At 49.9% G+C, this 13,174-nt stretch overlaps 1 protein-coding gene across 1 annotated transcript in view; it reads right to left on the reverse strand.

Moving 5' to 3' along the window:
• The window catches only part of Jph2 (junctophilin 2), a 59,591-nt gene that overhangs the window by 24,209 nt on the left and 22,208 nt on the right, over window positions 1-13,174 (reverse strand). The window lies entirely within an intron of this gene.

The following is a 13,174-nucleotide window of genomic DNA, read 5'->3' on the forward strand; positions in this document are numbered from 1 at the left end:
CACTGGGCACTAGAGCAATCTCTCCTGCCTTCCACCGTTGGGGACACCAAGGCTCAGGAAAAGAGCTTGCCTAGGGAGCGAGTGTTAGCCAAGCCCAAAGCCTGCACTCCTGAGCATAAATGCTGTGCCTCTACCCAAAGGTGGGGAATGTAAGGGAGCTTAAGCCAGGGACATTGGGAAGGCACAGAAGACATATGAGTGCAGCAGACTGGAGACAGAAGACCTCAGGTTACGTCTAGATCTCTGCAGGGATGTTGAGGCAGATGTTAGCGGCTCACCCATGTTCCCGTTCTTCTCCACAAGCAGAAGCTGTTATACTCAGGGAAGTGTTGCATCTACCTAAAAAACACCTTTGCATCCAGCTTAAAAAAAAAAAAGGCTCCTGGGTTGGGGCAACCCCAAGGTTGGGGGGTGCTCTCTTTACCCAAGAACAGAAGCTGTAGCATCTGACCTTTGCTCTTGCTTCTCTTCTCAACAACAAGGGTGCCATCTTTAAGTATGAAGTTAAAGCTACTCTCTAAGGACAGCAGGAGAGATGGACAATAAAATGGGTCCCTGAGGATGTACTGGAGGGGCCACAAGGGCCCCAGGAAGGCACTATCCACCAGCAGCCTCGATGGCCCACCTGGCTGATCCAAGTCTCAGGGGTGGAACCAGGACCTTTAGGTAGAAGCCACCAGAGCTCAGAAAGCCTAGGCTAGCGGATCCCAAGGCTAAGGGGCCCAGAGTTGGTCTCCACCATTCCAGCAGTGCTGAGCCCCATGCCTGCAGAGGCAGAGGCGGTGAGTGAAAGGCCGCCTGGCAGGGGTGGCAGGAAAGACATTCTGATTTTGGCTGGGGCTGCACTTAATGGCCTTGCACACTTCAGTCACACACACCTTTGGAGGTGAGGAAAGGACCCTGTGGTGTGTGCCCAGTTCTGCACGGCATCCAGTGATGGCCTGCAGTGACCTGCAAGGCGGCACAAAAGCACTACCCAACAAAATCCACAGCAGTTAGAATGCTTTGTATCTGTGCTGTCCAAAGCGGCCACTCTCAAGCACTTGAAATGCGGCTGCTGCAGCTAGGGAGTGGAGCTTTTAATCAATTTAATTAAAATAGCTACATGTGAGGGCTAAAGAGATGGCTTAATTGGTAAAATGCTTGCCTAGCAAGCATGAGGACCTGACTTCAACCCTCAAAATCTACGTTGTTAAACAAGCCAGGTGTGGTGCGAATGCCCGTGATTCCAGCAATGGGTAAGCAGAGCCAGGTGGATCCTGGGGCTCAGGGGTCTGCCAGCCTGGCCTATGCAGCAAGCTTCAAACCAACAAATGACTGTTTCAAAAAAGAAAGTGGACGGTGCCTGAGGAACCATACCCAAGGTGACCTCCGGCTTCCACATGCACACCCACACATGTGGGCACCCACATGAACATGCATCTGCTTGTACACACACACACACACACACACACACACACACACACACACACACACTACATGTGGCCAGCGGACAAGGCCACCATCCCTTTCCACCCACACCCCCACTCTCCCTGGCCTCTGCTTCTGCTAGTCCAGCCTTTCACTCCAGCCACACAGCGTCTCCCTGCCTGCCTCAATTCCAAGAGCCCACTCTGTTCCAGGCACACACCATAGCACATCGATGACATCACCTTGCCCTTCCCTCTGCACACAGCCTGCTCTTCCTAGACTGTCTGCTGACTGACTCACTCGGTCTGATGTCTCTGCTTAACGGCTTTCTCAGTGAGGGCCTCCCTGGTCACTACACTTCTGTAACAAAGAAGGAAGTCTCAGATCTTCAGGCTTTCATCCCCAAGCCTGGCACACAGTGCCATAAACATGCACTGAATGTGATTGATGCCGTAGGTGGGTGCAGAGAGAGCACCTCTGCCCTGGAGGACTTTTCCATCACTTGATGCTTGAGGATTGCATAGTCAACCCGCTCTTTGAGGCTTCTGCATGCGTTGGGTACTATGCCAGGTGCCAGTGTGCACAGCACAGTGAGTTCAGACCAGACAGGAGCTCAGGACCTCCCAGAGCTAGATGAGATGGATGAACAGGCTGTTAGTAAGGTAAACAGTGGGGGAAAGGCATTTCAGGCAAACGGAAGTACACGCGTGAATAATCACAGTCAGGAGAGAAGGCCATCCTTGAAGGAACCGTGTTTGAACACAAATGATGGGACATTAGTGTGAGATGGGGCTGGTGGGGTGACCCGGAGCCACAAAGGATGGCTGTGGAAAGTCTAGAACTCTATGCTTTCTCCTAAAGTGACATCTCTGGTATCCACATAGCGTCTCCTCTAATTAGTCCTAATTTCACCCACAGCAGTGGAGGACGGGTCTATCTGAGGTCAGACTCACCAGGTACTGTCACTGTCTCCTGAGCTCAGCTGCCCACTGTCCACCCATAGCTTGCCTGAATGCTGTAGCTGGTCCTGTCAAACCCCCCCCAAGTCCAAACCCAAATCAGAAGTGGGGTGATTTCTAATCCATGGAAGACTTAGTAAGTGAGGGGAGACACGTCAAGAGGAGAATCCTGGGGGCTCCAGGGTTTGGTCAAGTCCAGTACCTTAGGTCGCAGCAATGACGCAGTCACACAAGCTTGTGCTGGCTGGTCCCTCTTCCCTGTCTCACTCCCCCACTCCCTCTCATCCCCTTCCTCAGATAAACGACATGCATCAAACCCTTGTCTCGGGCTCTGCCTTCTATAGCACACAGATTAAGGGCCCCGTGAATGCCGTGCTCACCAGAGTGGGCAGGCTGGCATTGGCAAGGACTTGCTCTGGCTGCACCCAGCAGCAAGAGCAGTGAAGAGCCAAAAGGGACCTTTGAGGGGACGGGGACAGGGGTTGCCAGTGGTGGTAACAGAAAGAACGGGCTAGGGTGGGCTTGGCAGGCCAGGGCGCTGCTGAGGCCTGGCTGGGAGAAGCCAGTCTTGCCCCAATGCCAGCCCTCTATCCCAGCCTGGCCCTGGAGACCTGTTGCAAAGACTATTTTTAGAGAGCTGGGTGTTTGCTTGAAGGATTTGAGGCCTGGCTTTATTTTTAACTTCTTTCCTGTGGCAGAGCGTGACTGCTCTGAACTAAGGAAGGGAAGTGGAAGTCAGACCCAGCTTTGGAAACCCAGGATGGTAAACGGCAAAATGGCACGTGGGGCCGAAGGAAGCCTGAAGTTGGAGCTGGCTGGTTTCATCTACTCCACTGCCTCGGTGTCAGGGAGGGAGAATGGTGAGAAAACCGCTTTGTCCTCTACTCACTGAGCACCCACAGGGCTCCATGGCCATGCTGAGAAACCCACAGCATCCCCTACCTCGTATCATCTTGCCATAACCCCAGGCGCAGGGCTGGAGTTTCCCCGTTTACAGATGAAGCCAGGGAGGTTGAGGGGGCAGGATAGGAACCCGGTTCCTCCAGGTTCCTGGTTTATGTTGCCACCGGTTCCGCCAGACTGGGGCACGGCCAGGCAGTCAACATCTGCCCACAACAGGGCATGCCTGACACCTAAAAGCAAAGAGGCTGGCTGTCTCCTCTGAAGGGTGACAGGGCTGAGATGGGGGAGTGAACTTGAGGCCTGGATGGGGCTGCTGTCTTGTGGGTTTCCACTACTTTCCTCGTCGTCGTCGTCGTCGTCGTCGTCGTCGTCTGTGGAAGATGTTTGGCTAAGCTCTCCCCGTGAGAATGAAGTAGATGAACGCTCTCGGCGTGGAGCCTGACTGTGGGCTCCCCCGCTGTGAGAGATGGTGTCCTGGACTGGTCCCAATGGCTGAACACCCTCCAGGCCCTCTCTCCAGCCCACCTAGCCACTCCTGTCCTGACCTCCAGGTTATAGAGGATTCGGCAGGGAAGGTTACAGAGAGGCCGTGTAATCAGTACGTAGGACTGGGGGCCAAGCCTCCTGGCCCTATGACCTTGAGTTCTCAGGCTTTCCTCCTCCAGCAGCCATGGCACCTTCATCTACGCTCCTAATTCCAGCACTCTGGCATCTGGCCCCTTCCAGTGCTGCCGCCTAAGTCCCTGGAGCTCAGCTGAGGTGCCAGGGTCAGGCCAAGCACTGGGCTCCCCCGCAAGTGGGGATACCTGGACATGTGCGGCAAAGGGCACTTTTCTGCTGAAGTTGTAGACTACCGGCCTGTCCATTCTCTGACTCCTCTAGTCAGACTAAAAAAATAAGGTAGAGAGGCGCTTTGACTGTCTAGAAGGCCAGTTCACAGGGCTGGTGGTAGGGAGGTAAAGCCCCTCTTTCCACAACACAGGCCCCTGTCCTTCGTCCATTCGATCCATTTATGTGCCCAGAAGCCAACTGAAGCTTCGCAAGGCCATCTCCCATCTGCTCACACCACACACCCTGGCTGGGCCCCTCCCCCTTCCCAGGTCTCAGTTTCTCCATTATGAGTCCAGCACACTGGGCTTCATTTCTCTGAGGACAGCTTCGAACTGGATGTTCGCCTGGGTTCTCTGCTCGCCAAGCTTGGAAGGTCTCCCTAACACACTCTCTGCCTTGAAGCCACAGCTGCCTCATGTATACCACGAGAGTCCCACCCTGACAACTCAGGAAATTCCATCCACCACAGTCTTCAGCCTCCCTGGGCGGCAGGGGGATTTTGTCCATCTGGTGAGTCACAAAAGAAAGACTCAGGGAATGGCAGGACTCTGAGCTGGAGACTCTGCCATCTCAACCCATTTCTGGGGAGGTTAACACGCTCGATGATGGAATCTTCTACCAGGAATGTCAGGAGACAAGCCACAGGGAAGACACCATGCAGCTGTCTGTGGGGATGTTGAAAGTGGTCCCGAGAGCATGACACATGTGGTCATGTCCTCAAATAATTGACAAAGAAGCAAAAGGCGGAATGCATGGTGTTGGCAATGAGGCTGGGCGGAGTGTCCATCTGGTGAGAGCCCCTTCGAGATGATGGGGAGGGGTCTGAGGGCAAGCACACACACTGCCTAGCCTCAGAAAGTTCCCCAACTCACCCCTGCAACAATTGTTCTTAAAATATGTGTGAGATGTACAGCAGTGGTGTGGCCACTGGAGATGGTTCAGGAGTGTGTTGGTTTGTGTTAAGCTACTCCACAGTAGCATGGACCTCACCAGAAGACCCGGATGAGGTGGCTATCAAGACTCCTTGTGGAGACGTGGGTGAGGCAGCATTATGCCCAAGGTCCACCATGGATTTGTTTTATTTTTTAAGACAGAGTCTCACATAGCCAAGGCTGGCCTCGAACTCACTCTGTAGCTGAGGATGACTTTGAACTCTCTTATCCTCCTGCTCTGACCTCCCAAATGCTGCGATTGCAGGCATGTGCCACCATGCCTGGCTTATGTGGTGCTGGGGACCAAACCGGGGGCTTCATGCATGATAGACAAGCACTCTACCAACTGAACTACACCACAGCTCAGATCCAAAGATGCTAACTAAATGGAAATTCCTGAAACGACAGACTCTTGTGCACATGTTTAACTAACTTCTGTTGTAGTCTCGGATTCTAAGTGCTCTGTTGTATCTCTAACTGTTGTTGAAAAATCCCCTACAGCACTTAATTTAGAAATTAACCTTTACAGTGAGTTCTTACAGAGGAAAAATATCAGTGTATCAGGGTTCAGTACTGCGAATGCTTGTTGTTACGTCTTAGAGCATCTCCCATGAATAAGTGGGACTTACACGGTTCCAATGAGCCCTAATGATGCTTGAATGTCTCTGAGAAGTTTCCTGGCTGGACCATTCCCTTAGCCAGCTGCTGTGAGCAAGGAGTGGGGTCCTGCAGTGTTCACTGCAGCCTTGCTTGTGGTCATGAAGACATTAAATGTTTTCAGGCACCATGAAGAGAGATCTGGTTAACTAAAACATGGTACCAGCAAATAATGGGGGGAGGGGTATCATATAGCTCCTAAAAAACTCTCGGAACATTATGAAGGCATCTGTAGTTATGAAAAATAGAACCAAGCAAGAGCAGAGAGGCAAATGGTAGAGTTTCCCAGTGATCTCTTAACAGTGGTGCCTTCAGAAGCAGCTAGGGCAGGAGGGGTTTTATTTTATTTTTTTATTATTATGCCCTTCCTTGAATGTTAATGAGTGTGCTGTAGAACAGTGTTTAAAATGGGAAAAGAGGGCTGGAGAGACACCCTCGTCAGTGAAGGGCATGCAGTGTAGACAAAAGGACCTGAGTGGGCTTTGCAGGACCCACATAAAAGCCAGATGCGGTGGTACCCAGCGCCTGGGTGGGTGAGGAAGACAGGCAGATCCCCAGACCTCCCCACTTGGATGTGAGCACTGAGACTTAGTTGAAGATGTGTTGTGTCTCAGCAGAATCAAACGCTGTGACAGGAGACCCACCAAGGTGACATCACACAAAGAGGCGCATTCTTGCAGCAGGTCCTGGAAGCTTGAGTCCCAGTGTGACTGGGATGCTTAGTCTCCTTGTGTTAAACCCAGATTCAAAACCGGGCCAACTAATGCCACAGACCTGACTCCTAACCAGAAATTAAGTCTCTAACAACTATGGAAGCTAGGACCCAACATAGGATCTCCCAGAGGGCCGTTTGAGGAAGCGCTGGAGGCAGGGAGTGGGTCAAGAGACAGAACCGGTTCAGGGATATCACTCCACTATAAATTCTGAGCTGTTAGGGACTTCCTCATGGGGCAGCCAAGAACTCTCCAGCTGTGTGCCTTGCCTGCACCTGGGGACACAGGGAAAATTATCAGGGACGTGCCTGGAGCCCTGGGCAGTGCAAACAGACTCCACTGTGACCCTTGCAAAAGCTGCAAGGTAGAGGTCAGCCCTCAGTGAGGAAGGAGGGAAGTGGGAGCTGGAAGGAAGCCAGCAGCAGGCTTCCAGGTCCCTCCCTCAGCCTCTGCCTGTGCTCCTTCCAGAGGGAGCCATTAATTGGGGTGTGGGTGGATGTGACAGCCAGAGAAGCTAAGGCACCTCCTAGCTCCTTCATCACCCAGATCCAGAACCTTAAAAGGAGTTACCAAAAGAGCTCTTGGCCACAAAATCCAAAGGCCTGGATCCCTTGGTGGCTGTGGGCATGATGTCATACTTTCTGTGCCTCAGGTTCCCCAGGTGGTCAGAGAACTGGCTAGGTTATCTCTGAGGGTCTGAATGACTCTAAGACTCAGAGCAACACCACCCAATAAAAATGTAATGTAAACAAGCCACATACATAATTATGTTTTTTTTTCTAGGAACCACCTTTTAAAAAGAAAAAGGAAACAGGTAAAATTAATATCAAAAGTATATTTCCCCAACACAGTATATATAAAATACAACCATTTCAACATGTAACCAGTATTATGTTTATGCAAATGTGTGCATCATATACATGAGTGCACATGCGTGTGGACACCTTGGGCAGTCTCAGGTTTAGTCCCTCAGGAGCTGTCCACCATGGTTTTGGAAGTAAGGATTTCTCACTGGGATCTTGGGCTTAGCTGGCTGGTCAGGAGAACCCCAGGGATCAGTCTGTCTCCACATCCCCAATGCTGAGATTACAAGTTCATGCAAACATGGAGTGTGTGTGTGTGTGTGTGTGTGTGTGTGTGTGTGTGTGTGTGTGTGTGTCTTTGTATATGTCGTGTGTGTATGTGTATGTCTGTGTGTGTGTTTTATGTGTGTGTGTATGTGTGTATATGTATGTGTCTGTCTGTCTGTGTGTATGTGTGTGTGTATATGTATGTGTCTGTTTCTATCTGTGTGTCTGTGTATGTGTGTATATGTGTGTTTGTGTGTGTGTCTATGTGTGTGTTTTATGTATGTCTGTGTGTCTGTCTGTCTGTGTATTTTATGTGTGTGCTAGAGGAGCTCAAAGTCAGCTCTTTATTTTTGCACTGTGAGTACTTAATCAACTGAACTATATCCCTAGTCTTTTATTATATATATATAAATTTAGGAGCTTTGCCTTCTTTTTATAGTAAGTTTCTAGAATCCAGTGTACATTTCCCACTTGTCAGTTGGGACTAAATACATCTCATGGTCCCCAGCCCACGTGACAGGAGGGTAGCACACTGAACAGTGAGAGTATAGAATCTTCTTCTGTCCATTGCCCATCTTAAAGGGGTGAGATGTGTGGGTTCCCTTCCTTGGCCTGGGAGAGATGTCCTGATTACGGATGCTGAGCTGAGAGTATAACCAAGCCCAGAGCTAAGAGCTAGAGGCTACAGAGGACAGAAGCCCCGCCCTCCTGAGCCCCAGGAGGCTGCTGGTTGCTGGGGCTGCTTCCTGTCCCTCTGCATCCAGCTTACTCACCAAAGCCCCAGGGAAGGGGGAGCCTTCAGGGAAGATGCTGCAATCCTGTGTTTCCTCCTAACCCAAAGACTCCCTTAATTGGAAATTCTGCTGGGCTTGAATTGGAGCCCAGCCACTCCCATCAGGGTCTTGACTGCCGATTCATGAAGCCTCCAACTCTCCCCAGAGCATCCTGTACATGGCCAGCAGAGCTGTACGTAGGAGAGGCTAGGTACCAGTTTCTCCTTCCAGAAGCACAAGCCAGCTGCAGGGCCTGGGGACCTTCTTGGTGACAGTGCCACACATTCAGATGCATGGGTGCTTGCAAGGACACGGGCAGGGAAAGTAAGAGAGCAGACAGGGTGTCTCTGTGCCCCACGGGGAGGGTTTAGGGAAAGCACTCCTCACCCAGCGTCCATTGCTTTGTCTTTAAAACTGAACATGTGGACTGACAGTGCTCTCCACTGCTGGCTGCTCCGTGCCAATCAGTAGCTCATTTCCTCCCACCCTCCTCTCTGCCCTATGAGGCATGAGGATCCCACAGTCAGAGTGGGGGAGCAAGTTGGGCAAGGTCACACAGCTGGTACAAGAGGCAGCATATCGTCTCAAGGGCTTCTGAACCTGTTTGTATTCTGCCCACGGATGACCCAAAACAGCCCCGGCTCCCACTTGTCACAACCATTGGAGGGACTGAGAAATGATCGGAATTGGAGTGCATGCTGTAAAATTCTCAAAGAATCAATAAAGAAATTATATTAAAAAATAATAACCAGGCCGGGCAGTGGTGGCGCATGCCTTTAATCCCAGCACTCGGGAGGCAGAGTCAGGTGGATCTCTGTGAGTTCGAGGCCAGCCCGGTCTACAGAGCGAGATCCAGGACAGGCACCAAAACTACACGGAGAAACCCTGTCTCGATAAACCAAAATAATAATAATAATAATAATAATAATAATAATAATAATAATAATGAAGAGGAGGAGGAAGAGGAAAAAGAAGAGGAGGAGAAGAAGAAGAAACAAAGACAGAATATGGGCATTTGTAGGAAAACTAGCAAAATTCAAATGAATTCTGGAGTTTAGTGGATGGTTATGTGCTGATGTTGTATGTCTGTGAGTGTTCAAACAGGTACACACATGTCTGCTGACACATGTACTCATTTTTGCACATGTGTGGAAGTCAGCAAACATCAGATGTTTCTTCAGCCACCAGCTGCCGGGCTGGCCAGCAAGCCCCCAGAATGCACCTGTCTGCAGCTCCCCAACAGTGAGAGTGCAAGCCATCTTATCTGGCTTGTTTGTTTGTGTTTTGTTTGTGTTTTGTTTTGTTTTGTTTTGTTTTGCTTCCCAGTTAGGCTCGAACTCATGTCCTTATGCTTCCCAGGTCAGCACTTTCCTGGCTGAGCTAACTCTGCACCTCTTATGTGAAACATGCATTGTGACCATCTAAGAAATCAACATTAGAGACTTGGTGGAAAGGTATGGGAGCTCTTTGTATCTCCTCACAACTTTCATTTTTTAAGACTTATTTTTAATTATGTGTATGTGGGAGGGGTGTGTATGTCTGCTGACTCAAAGAGAAGACATGAGATTCCCTGGGGCTGGAGTTACTGGAAGTTGTGTACTGCCTGATTTGGGTGCTGGGAACTGAACTCTGGTCCTTAGCAAGAACCAGAGTATTCACTTCCAACCACTGATCCACCTCTTCAGTCCCTCTTCACAACTTTTCTATAAACTTAAAATAAAGTAAAAGTTTGGTTTTTCCAAACGTGTGCCCTTTACTTCATAAAAGTATTGTGGCTGGACAATAATACAGTCCCCTGCTCATAGGCCTGGTCTACCTCAGTCCATTGGTGCTGCTATAACAGAATACCTCAGATTGCACAGTTTGTAGCCACAAGAAGTTATTGCTCACCATCTGAAGACTGACCAGTCGAAGCAAGTTCAGTCTTAGATAAGGCCATTCTCTTCCATAATGGCAGCTTGCACACTCTAGCCTTTAAAGGACATAAAGGCTGGATTATGTGATGTCGGGGGCAAATGGGAGCAGAGAGCTCGCTCAGTCCGTAAAGTGCTTGCCACATAAGCATGAGGGTCTGAGTGTGAACTCCATAAAAAGCCAGGCATGATGGTTCATGTTTATGATCCTAACACTAGGGAGGCAAAATCAGGGGGACCCCTGGAGTTCTCTAGGCAGCCAGAAAACTCTGGGGCCTAGTGGGAAATCCTGTTTTAAAAGGCAAAGTGCACGACTTTAATCCCAGCACTTGTGAGGTAGAGGCAGGCAGATCTCATTGAGTTCGAGGCCAGCCTGGTCTACAAAGTGAGTTCCAGGACAGTCAAGACTGTTGCACAGAGAAATCCTGTCTTGAAAGACCAATAAAAATAAATAAATAGCAAGGTGGATGGATAGCTCCTGGGAAATGACACCCAATGATCTCTGGCTTCCACATGCCCTCTGTACACATGTTTGTGTACATGCAACACACAGTGTGGGGACCAGGGAGCCAAACTCACCCTTTTCTAGCGGCATTAGTCCCACCCATGAGAGCAGAACCCTCGTGACTCAATCACGTCTCAAAACTCCCACCCCTTGAGACTGTTAGTACAGCGATTACATTTCCCCACGAGCTCAGACCAGAGAGACGTTCTAACCCCAGCAGCCCTTAACCAAGAAGTCTTAAGAAAACTACCCTTAATTTCTTTCCTGTTTTGCAGTACTAACTGTGACTCTCACAATTTGAAGTTTGAGGCTATGCAGGTTAGAGCTTTGGAATCAGAAGGCTCGGACTTAAGACTTCTCCTGCTTGCTTTCTCCATGGTGTTGGCACTGTTATGGTTTGAAATGGAAATATCCCCAGGAGCTCATGTTTTAGAGATTTATTTATTTACTGTCCTATGTGTCTGTACATGCATCTGAGTAGATATGTACACCACATTCATACATGAGCCTGCAGAGTCAGATGCCCTGGAACCAGAGTTGTGAGAGCTGGGAACCAACGCCAGGCCTTCTGCAAGTGCAGTGAACACTTTAAAAGGCCAAGCCGTCTCTCCAGCCCCCATGCTCTTTAAATGCCTGGTCCCCGGCTGGTGGCACTAGAGTGAGGCCTAGCTAGTAGGTACACTTCCTGTCTCACTCTCTGCTTCCGGGTCCATGCACGAACAGCCAATGCCTTCCCTTCCAACAGCAGACTGAAAGCCTCAAAACCAAGTCTTCTCTGTTTCTGTCAGATAATGGCATCACAACGACATAAAAAGTAAGGAATATAGGCATATTGTATTCTTTGAGCTCAGTTTCACATCTGTCAAATCAATCTGTTGAATGCCAGTGACTGTTGGCATTATTGTGGCTGTACTTAGTGTTCAGCACAATAGTTGGTACTATAGATTCTGCCTCAGAACCCAAGGACTTCCTTCTCCCACCCTAGCCACTTGGAGAACCACAGAGTACCAGCTCTCTCTAGGGATTGACCTGGCCTGAAGGGAGCTGTCCAGCCCCCAGGCCATGCTCCTTTCTGGGGAGGAGTCTGCCTTCTTCAGAGAGGGTTTGGTCCAACTCCCTCATCCCAAATAGGGATAACATCCCTCTGCAGAGGACCCCACGTGATTGATGGAAGCCCTTGTGGAGACTGCACTACGGCTCAACCTCTCCAGAGCATCAATCCTAAGAGTGCTCCCCATAAGCATCCTCCTGCTCTCGGATCTCCATCTGAGAGTCTGCTTCTAGGGGACTCACCAGGAGCACTCGGCTTGCACTGGCTTTCTCAACTCTCAGAACAGCCCCGTTTGTACAGATGAGGCACCTGGGCTTTGAGAAGAAAACACAACTGGCCAAAGATGGACAACTAAGAAACGGTGACACCATGTGGGGAAACACTAACCTTCTGAGCTAGTGACTAGACAAAGCGCCTTGCTACTCTGAGCCTCTTTTAGCTTGTCTAAAATAGCACAAGAAACCTTGTAAGGTGGCTAAAGGCATGGGAGGGGTCGATATTGTTTAACACACACTGGAAGACAACGTTACAACTCCGTCTGCTTTAGAATGAGAAGACATCGGGGATAGAATGTAGATGATAGGGTGGGTGGTGAGCCGGTAAAAGGGTGAGCAGATGCATAGGAAACAGGCCAGATAGGTGAGCAGGGTTGAGTGCATGGAAGTGTGGCCAGTGGTTGGGTGGAAGTATGGTTAGCTGTGGAGGTGGCTAGATGGCTGGATGCTTGGAGGGGTCATTGAGTGAGTGCGAGTAGACATTTGCATGAGTAAAAGTGTGGCTGGATGGACAAATAAAGGAAGTAGCTGTAAGCAATGTGGTGGGTGAATGGATGGATTCATTACTGGTTTTTACAATGGGTGAAGTAGTTGAGAGAATAGAGATGATTGGTGAATGGGGGGGGGTGGATAAGTGGTCAAATAGATGTGTGAGTAGTTGAGTCAGTGGTTGAGGAGATGATTAGACAGCCAGGAAAGTGAAAAGGGATGGGAAGTTGGCTGTGTGGATGAAGGTGGATGTGGTTGTGAGGATGGATGGTTGGTCGGGTAGATACTAAAGAGACTGAGTGACCAGAAGTTGATGGATGGATAAAAGGATTAGGTGGATAGAGGCCCGGAGTGTTAGAGAAGTTGTGAAGGGATTAGAGGAATGTCTGGGTGGGCTACTGCTAGGTTTGGTGAATGGGTGGATAGATGGGTGAATAAATGGATGGGTGGATGCGTGCATGGCGGTGTAGGTGGTTATGCATTAAGGTGGAATGGATAAGTGGATGACTGCTGAGCAGACACATGGCTATTAGATGGGTTATGTGAGAATAAGATATGCAAAGGGTTGGGTCTGTGTGGGTGGTAGCCGCTAAGTGGATGGCTGAGGCACGATCTGAAGATAACTAGATGCATGGGTGACTGGCACAGTAAAGAAATGCATGACCAGGTTTGGCCTGGGCCCCCTAGACTGCA

Source organism: Peromyscus leucopus, chromosome 4 (genome assembly GCF_004664715.2).
Source record: "Peromyscus leucopus breed LL Stock chromosome 4, UCI_PerLeu_2.1, whole genome shotgun sequence".
Taxonomy (NCBI): domain Eukaryota; kingdom Metazoa; phylum Chordata; class Mammalia; order Rodentia; family Cricetidae; genus Peromyscus; species Peromyscus leucopus.